This window comes from Mirounga angustirostris, unplaced genomic scaffold, assembly GCF_029215605.1.
Source record: "Mirounga angustirostris isolate CCGP_5_RB_7025 unplaced genomic scaffold, mMirAng1.0.hap1 SCAF_1, whole genome shotgun sequence".
Classification (NCBI taxonomy): domain Eukaryota; kingdom Metazoa; phylum Chordata; class Mammalia; order Carnivora; family Phocidae; genus Mirounga; species Mirounga angustirostris.
In genome coordinates, this window is record NW_026991709.1 from 27,872,993 (window position 1) to 27,882,979 (window position 9,987).

Sequence of the window (9,987 nt, forward strand, 5' to 3'; positions counted from 1 at the left end):
GATCCCGGGACTCCAGGATCATGACCTGAGCCGAAGGCAGTCACTTAACCAACTGAGCCACCCAGGCGCCCCCTCTTTAATGTTTTTTAACCTCAAGCTCCTACTAAAATCTTGGGATATCAGCAAGAACATTTCTTTACAAGTTTTGGCTTCATGCAGGGGCCAACTTTCACTCTTGTCCTGCCATTATGGACAGGTCAACTCTCTTAAACTCCTTTTTTCTTACTAAAGAAGAATGATTATACATTAACTAAAACATAGTAACATAAAATATCTTAGTTTAATTTTTTGACTTTTTCCTCTAACTGTATTCCTCTTCTCCCTACCCAAGCACACAGTGCTGTAAACCAACCTTACTTCATTTTTGGAGACTTCATTTAGATGTGCTCTTATGGTCTCTTACCTGTACACCCATGGCCATGTCCTCATGTTATTGGCCCTGAATTAAGCAATCCATCAATACATGCAAACACAATCATAATAAAAAAAGATCACACTGTCTTTCATCCTTAATTCCCTCTTGCAACTGTATTGTTTTTGCCATATCTTGATATGATTTTTGGCCACCATTTTTTCCCAGGTTTGGTTAGTTAAGTGACTTCTTCCCATTTCTACCATTTTCTCCCAAATGATTCAGTTACACAGCACTGAATTCTGCAACAATCCTAGGAACCAACACTGAAAATTCAGTGTTGGTTCTACAAGACAGGACTCAGGATGGATAAGGCAAAATTATAGCAAAAGCAATGGCATGTTAACATAAGGAAAATCTAGCCATGTAGGGTGGGATACTGGATGTTGCAGAAGTGAACTCAACACCAATGAATAAATTAAACTCAGTTTTTTTTCTGAGCTACCAAAGGCTGAGAGTAAGCATACCAAAGCAGGGTGAGAGGACAAACCACTTGCAAAGGACATGCTAAGGGAGTGAAACTGGTTCTGTCAGCAGAGAGAATCACCATAGCCAGCCAGGAAAAGAGAAATGCTAAAGGAGAGATAATCAGAGTGGCCTGCTCCCACCTTCTCAAGCCAAGTCTGAGCCTTGAATATAGAGCTTGATTTATGTCCCTGGAGGTAGAGGGAAGCAGAGGAATAAGGAAAGGGATCAGACACAAACTTGAGAAATTTAAACAGGAGTGACTAAGGCTGCACACTGTGTGCACTTTCCCCAATAGGCTCAGTTTCCCCATGAGGCAAATGAAGCTGGCCTTGAGCCATTCTGAAAGTCTCCATCCAAGAGAACTGCCCAAATAAAGAGCAATTGGACCTTAATAAAGAGAATCTGTATGTGAAAAAGTGCTAGGGTTCCAGGGACTAAGAGAGGGAATGGGAAACTGACAACAGGACAAAGCATCCAAGTATCCAATAATATTCAGTTGATAAACACACACCCCTATATGTGGAGGTCCTTTGTGTGTTTTGAAGATGAGTGGAACAGATGGCCTGGAATGATGGTAAGTTTGGGGAAATATCATTGGAGGGTTATATATTAGGACCACACTTTTAAGGGTCCTGACTGTGAGCCTAAATTCCACAGAACAAACCAGTAAGTGAAGTTCAGTAGTTATTGGACTAGAAAAAGTCATGATTGTAGATCATATTCTTCCTTAACGACCACTTATTTCCCTATTATGGACCAGATTTTCCCAAACCTGAACTGATGTCTATTGAGGTCTACTCTTTCATATTCTTTCCTGTATCCTTGTCCTTAGCTTTCTCCCTTCCAAATTTTTTGTTTGTTCATATGCAATGAAGTCATGGTCAATCTTGTCTTCAGTGTCCTATGCTTGCGTTATTTTGCCTGCTGAAATCCTACCTACTTTCTGTGACTATTATCAGTTTTATCAGAGATTCCTTGTTCCACCTCTGATCCACCAAACCCAAACTTCCTGTCTGATATCCTCACTTTCTTAAAACTGCATCTCGTTCTATCATCAAATCATTTTACTTGAGCCTTTGCAAACTCAACTCAAAACTTGGTTCTCCTATGATGCCTGTAAGACTTCTGCATAAATATGGACATTCTCCCAAAGGAAAAATTCCAAATTAAAGTTGTTGAAAATTACAACCATTCTAAAAAAATTCACTGTGATCCACCTCACTCCCAAATGCTATTTTTTCCTTAGCTCAGCCTGGGCTCTTCTTTGAAATAGGGCTATGTTTTGAACATGTACAGTATACCTGAACAGATGTCTTACTATTTAAAATTGTTAGTGATAAAGATGTCTGTGTGGCTCAGTTGGTTAAGTGTCTGCCTTCGGTTTAGGTCATGGTCCCAGTGTCTTGGGATCGAGTCCCGTGTCGGGCTCCCTGCTCAGCACCTCCCCCCGTTCATGCTCTCTCTCTCTCTCAAATAAATAAATAAAATCTTTTAAAAAATTGCTAATGTTAACAGTAAGTAATTAGGTAAATGTTTTTGGCCACTTTCTAGCTCTGAGAGTTTCTAAATAATAACAATTGATGATATTAATAGACAGTCATGGAAAGAATGAGCAACTTCTATATCTGTAAAACTTTATTTTTCAGTACACATTACCATGGTCTCTCGATACTACTTTGCATATTTTCATTTGTTTACTTGATGCTACAGTCCTGGAATAGCTCTTGCAGGACACATATAAGGAAAATGTCTCTGGGGCGCCTGGGTGGCTCAGTTGGTTAAGCGACTGCCTTCGGCTCAGGTCATGATCCTGGAGTCCCGGGATCGAGTCCCGCATCGGGCTCCCCGCTCGGCGGGGAGTCTGCTTCTCCCTCTGACCCACCTCCCTCTCATGCTCTCTGTCTCTCATTCTCTCTGTCTCAAATAAATAAATAAAATCTTTAAAAAAAAAAAAGAAAAAGAAAAATGTCTCTGGTCTCTGAAGTCTTTCCTGATTCATCAAAATTTATTAGATAAGTGACTATATTGGCAAAGATTCATAGTATTTTGCTGCATTAGTTTGGGTTTTTTTGTTATTGTTAAAATAACTCACATTTGGAATAAAGACTCATATTTTATACAGTACTGTTTTTTACCTTTATTTTACCTAAGAACACCATTAAGTGTATTTTAAAAATAAGTCTATAGAGAAGGATTTTATTTTTGCTTTTTAGTTTTAATGTTTGAAGATATATATATGTATACATACATATGTTTGAATGTGTGTGTCTGTGTGTATTTTAATGATTCCTTTAGATTTGTTCAACATATCCCTTTTTGTCTGTTTGTGTAACTTTAAAAAACAATCATCATTATTCTGGCTTCATGTTAAAAAGTTCAGATAAAATGCAAAAACAAGAAATTGTACCTGATACTTGAAAGCTGCTATTCCTGACAGCACTTCATCTTCTCTCATGCCCATATTGGCTTTTCTCCCGGCCCATCCATTTCTTAATGTAAGTGTTATAAATTGCTCTAAAGTGCCATAAAGCATAATAAACATAAATCAATATTTCTTGGTTAAAAACTTAGAAATGCTGATCCAGCCCAGGTTGGTTATAGATGTCCTGAACCCATCATGTTCCCTGGTTATTTTATCTTACCAGAAGCCATTTCTGGGAGCAAGAAGGCCTCTCTTTTCGTTTTTCTCTCTGCCTTAGTCACCCGGACACTTGCAATGACACATCAGAATGGATTGTGGGGAAGATATCATCCGGCAGTCTTAGAAAAGCCCCATTCTTTTTCTTGTTGGCCTCTGATCTTGGCAACTTTGGAAGAACGGAATGACATTCTCAGACAAAGTTAGACCATAGGCCGGCAATATGTCAAGCTCGTCTGAGGCAAATTCCAGTTTGTCGTGGGGAAAAAAAATGTTCATTTTCTTCTGAGACTCAGTGAATTAAGCAAAAGCCCACTTCTTCCGTTCTGGCTTGCAAATGTGGCATCTGATCTAAATGGAACACCTGCAGGCAGCTTAATGACAAAACCGACCCATTTGAATTTCTGCTATCTTTGGAATTTTTAAACATGATCATATGCTGCACCCTTGTATATAAAACCACACCCTCTCCTGGAAATGACAGCTTGCCCCCACAGCCAACTGATGCTGTTTAGGTGGCATGGTTGTCATTTATTCTCATCTCAAAGGGAATGATTGAATGGCTCTGTGGTTTCTCCCAAGAACTTGCAGAGTTATAGAGTATAAAATCTACAAGCTCAGGTGATCATCTTTCTTGAGGAGATTTTCACAGGCAGTTCATTGGAAATTGCATGAAAATGTTGGTAGGACATTAGACAAATTGGTTTTATTAGACTTCTTGATTCATAGCCTACTTTTCATACCAACTGGGATCCAGTGCACATGGAGGGCAGACTGCCTTCTCCCCCAAACCTCGTCCTCCTCTGACCAAAAGCAACATTCTTCCCACCCACCCCCCAGAGATCTGAAAGCAGATTTTGCCCTAGGAAGAGGCAACTGCTTAGTTTGTGTATCATGTGGATGAAGGAGGGGGAATTAGATGGACTCCATTTCCCTGATTATCTCCTTTCCACTTTCTCCAGTCTGAAAAGCTGCCATTAGCCATTCATTCCTTTGGATTCTGGAAACTTTGGATCAATAGAAAAAAAAAAAAAAAAAAGAATGACCTCTAAGTATATGGAAAGATGCCAAACTGTACTCATATTAAGGGTAATATAAATTAAAATCATACTCAGATACCATTTTTTACCAAGGAGATTTGCAAAAAAAAAAAAAATTAGCCCTTTTTTTGGTGAATCTTTGTACAAATAGGCATCCTCATAGCATAGTTGATAGGTACAATCCTGGTGAAGGAGAATCCGAAATGGCTATCAAACTTACAAATGCAGTTACCCTTTGATTCCAGCAATCCCAGTCTTGGCAACTGATCTTACAGTAAAAACTGCACATATGAATGAAAAATGGATAAAGTTATAGATTGAAAGACTCTAAATATCAAAATTTCAAAAAAAACTCAAATTCCATCACTATGGGACTGGTTAAATTGATCATGGTATAGTAGACAATGGAATATTATACAACAGTCTACAAGAATGGGGCTGATCTTTATATACTGATAAGGAAATACCTCTGGGATGTATCTTTAAATGGATAAATGAAGGCATAGAACAATGCATATATGTTAATATATTTATACATAGAAGGGGAGGAAAAAAATTCATTATTATTCTCTTCTGATATTTGCATAAAGATATACTGAAAACACACTTGAGAAACAAATACCAGTGGGTTACCTGTTGAAAATGGTAAAGGGAATGCAATGGATGGGATCAGAGAGAGAAGTAAGAATTCTGTGTTTACTTATTTTGTTTTGGGACCATGTGAATGTATAACCTATCAAAATTTTTGTTTTTAGTTAGAGGTCATATATTTATGTACTTAAGTATGTATTTTGTATTTTATTTTTTATTGTGGTAAAATATACATAACACAAAATTTTCCATTTTCACTATTTTTAATTGGCCAAGTCAGTAGCATTAATTACATTCATGATATTGTACAACCCTCAGTACTATCAATTTCCAAAACTCTTCATCACCCTAAACAGAAACTCTGTAACCATTATACAGTAACTTCCTTTTCTTCCTTTTTCCCATTCTCTAGATACCTCAAATTCACTTTCTGTCTCTATGAATTTCCCTATTCTGGAAATTTCTTATCAGTGGAATCATACAATACTTGTTCTTTTGTGTCCAGTTTATTTCACTTAGCATAATGTCCTCAAGGTTTATCCAGGTTGGTCCATGTATCAGAACTTCATTTCCTTTTATGCCTGAATAATATTCCATAAAATATGTATATAACATATTTTATTTATCCATTCATCTGTTGATAGACACTAAGGTTGTTTCCACCTTTTGGCTATTGTGCATAATACTGCAATGAATGTTAGCAGGCGAGTATCTGTTTGAGTCCCTGTTTTCAATAGTTTTGGTTATATAACTACAAGTGGAATCGCTGGGTCATATGGGAATTCTGTGTTCAACTTTTCAAGGAATTACTAAACTCTTTCCCTAATGGCTGCACCTTTTTGCATTCCTACCAATAATGTACAAGTGTTCCAATTTCTCTACATCCTTGCCAACACTTGTTATTTTCCATTATTTTCATTGTAGTCATGCTAGCAGGTGTGAAGTTATACCCAATGAGACCTGCTCAAAATTTTAAATTAATGAGAAAACTGTTTCATAAAAGTCTTCTATTAAAATATAATAACTATGAAAAACCCACCTCAATTCTGTTATTAAATTTAAAAGTTTGTTGACAGCTTGCAAGACCCCTAGTTTGGGGGGGCAGGGACTGGGCAGGCCTATCTTCTGAATGTACATAAAAGCCACTCATAATTATGGTTATAATTATTGAGTGTCTACCAAATGCTTACTGCTTTATGTCATTATTCTTCCCCCACAGTACTGCGAGATAAATATTTTTATCCCCTTTTTACAGAGGAGAGAACTGAGGGCCTTCTAGGATAAAGAACATAGCCAAAGTCAGATCTTTAGTAAATGGCAGTGCCAGAATTTGAATCGATTATCAGCTTGATCTCTGGTCCTATGCATTTTCCACCATAATCAGGCGTTAGAGGGACGGAGACCACCAGCAGGGGACAGAAGGCCATTGGGTAACATTTTACCTACTATAATTTTGCACACATTGGCTTTGTCAGTCTAACTTTTTCTTGTCCAAAATTTTTTCATTAAGCCTAAGCCTTTTCTTTTCTTTCTGATTCCATACTGTGGCATCTGTTCTAACTTGCACCATTTTCTCTGAAATCTTAGACACACAAAATACTTTGTCAAAGAACAGAGGCCTTCCTGTCAGCCTGGAACCTGAGGTTCTCTCATTTCTCTGGGACCTGTGAATGTCTCAGGACTCATACCACAATTTCAAATATGCTTCCAGCCAAATGGCAGACTCCTCCCAAGAGAGGAGTGAGGTATAATGCAGAAGAGACAGGCTGAACTCCAAGCTGATCTGAACTGGGGCCTGGCAGAAGGAGATAGGAGAGCGCACCCAATGGCCAGACATTCCATCCATGATCTGGTAAGTGGAATGAATGATCAACACCTCTGATGGATTATCATGCCCTGCTCTGGGCATAGGGCCCTCATCTGTGCATAGTAACCACCAAATGCTGCTTGGGAGGGGCCTACCCCACCCAAGAGAGTTCACTGCAGAGCTAACCAATCACCTCTACATAGGTCCACGTGTGGGTGATGCTGTTAGCAAGGCCAAGGCAGCCCATTACTACACAGAGAAATGTCAAACCCTGGGAAAATCTTGCCGACTGTGCTAAGCTTTTTTCCTATAGAAACACAACACAATTTTTTTCCCACTTCATCTCAACATAAAGAACCTTTAATGGAATATGTTACAATGGAAGCATTTCACCCAGAGAGGAGTGTGTCAAAACAAGCTAGTACTCCAAGATGGATTTGTGTCCTTTGAATGATTATGTAAAAATAATCTTTTTCAAAAAAAATTATTTTGGCCCAATTTATGAGAAAGTCTTTTTTGTGTATTTTAAAACTACCCATTCAGAAAAAAAAAAAAAATTCTGACCACATTGGGTAGGCTGTAGATTTGGGTTCAAAGGGAAGGTCAAAAGCGTGTGAGATCCGAAGCCTCTTGGAAAGATCTGGAATCTGTATGCCCCACTGTTTCTTTCTTTGTCCTACTTGTAGCATTGGGACCAACTGCAAAACCCAGGACTCTGTAAGACCATGTTCCTGCCCTTTTTTTTTTTTTTCAGGTTTAATTATTTTCAGATTAGTTTTAAATAAGAAAAGTAAAATGTGAGTTTATTTTCATTGTAAACTTTAAGTAGAGAAAAAGTGAATCCTCCTTAATTCTCCCAATCTCAGTCCACACAAGCATTTTCTATAATCAAGTTAGTGTGTATCCTTCTGGGTCTTTTATAAACATTTGCACTGACGTAAGTACATTGTGATCCAGCTCTTTAATCAATGAACATCTATTCAACAAATATTTTTTGAGCACTTACTATTTAGAAGGCTTTGTGTAGGCACAAGGGATATGGAAAGATTAAGTCATAATAGATTAAACACTTAATTAACTTATGCCAGGAATTTACCTTTAATGTCGGATTTAATCAGCACAAGAACCCCTGAAAAGATGTACCACTGTTTGTTTTATAAGTGAGAAAACTGAAGTTCAGAGAAGCTAGGTAATTTACCCAAGATCACAGATGACAGAGTTCAGATTCAAACTGAGCACTGGCTGTTTCGAATCCATATCTAAATGACACAGCATGAGAGTGAACTGAAATGATAATTGGCATTCCTTCAGTGTGCAAGACACCCTTCTTGGGGTTTACCTTATATTGCCTCATTTAATTTCCACAACGACATGAATACAGACTGTTATCACCCCCATTTTACAGATGAGAATCAGTGAAGTTAATTAACTTACCTAGATTATGTTAGTGATAAGTGGCAGAGCTGGGACTGGAATCCAGATTGACTGGTTGCATAGCTTCCTCTCCTACATTACATCACCGATCACAATATTTTGTGCATAGATGCATACTCATGCTTACACTATGCAGCTCTTAATCATGTTTGCTTAGAGTTTTAAACAACATGGAAAAATGCTTAGTTGTAATGTAAATAAAATAATAGAATTCAGAAGGGCATGCACAGTGTGATCCTAATTATATCAAACATATACGGCATGAAAATTTAGTAAGAACTTAATTTGTTTGGGTTCCTCCTGCTTATGGGTGTTTTTTCCTTGCCATTTCCAAAAGGTCACCAAGTCTCTGTGCTCTCTTCACTCAGCTTAGATTTTGTGGACCAAAAACAGAAGTTGCCAGACATTGAGCAACTCCCACACCCACCTTCCACTCACCCTCCTAGAGGAGATGATGCCAGGTTGTGGGGGTGGGGGGTGGTGGCTGGAAGGCAAGTGTATTGGGAGGAGAGGAGGTGTAAACAGGAGAATTGGCAAAATCTCTCATCACTGGAAAGCAGCTGTTTTTCTTTTTGTTTGTTTGTTTCATTTTCTGGGTGGAGACCAGTCCTCACATCCATGGTGACACCCACCCTACCAATAATATGACTGGAAGGATAGTGCAAGTGCATGGTGAGGGGCTGGGGGAAAACAGGGGTGCTAGGGGCTAAACATTAAGAACTGTGGAGAAAGAGGCCATATCAAAGATCCCTGTTCCTGGCTTTAAAAAGTTAGATAATGATAGTCACCAGTATGGAATGAAAAAAAGGGTATCTTTCCAGAATGTTCTCAATGGCAAAAGATAACATAAAACTTTTTTGGAAGACATCCCTCCACCTAACTTCCACACATAGTATAGGGATTAATAATGACTGAGATTTCCCTCCAACTCTGCTGAGGAGGCCTTAGATTAAATTTGACTTGAAGACAAAAAGGAACATGAGATTTTACACAGAGAAAAGAAACAGGAAAACCTTAACAGTTGTCTTCGGGTAGTGGAACTGTTGGGGATTTTTTTTTCTTTATAATTTTCTATATTTTCAAGTTTTCTATGATTCTCGCTTGTTACTTACAAAATCATAAAACCAATTACTTTTTTTAAACTCTTATTAATTATGTCACTTCCCCGCCCATCTGGCTTAGTCATGCTTTATTTTCATCTAGACATTTTTACACTGCAAATGTTTGGTACAAGTAGGACAGCTAGGATTTTTCTCTAGGATCCAGTCCTAGAATTTGCATTTAGATATATGTAAATTAAAGCAATTTAGGCCAACATTATTCTATATCCTACTTGAAAAGAATTTTTAAAGTGTTAAGGAAAACTAGAGGGATTTAATCAGTTTGTTCCATGCCAAACTCTAAGACCAGGATCAGGCCCATAAATTATGGCAGGGGCCAGGCCAATGTCATGAATGAGAGAAGCAACACTTCAACTAATACTCCTGAGTGGTTATTTTGGCATCTAATCCAAACTTCTAAAAAAAGAGAAATTGGGCCAAGTATACCGATCTAACAGAAAACCCCTACAGGCTGCTTGCATAATAGGAGCAAACAC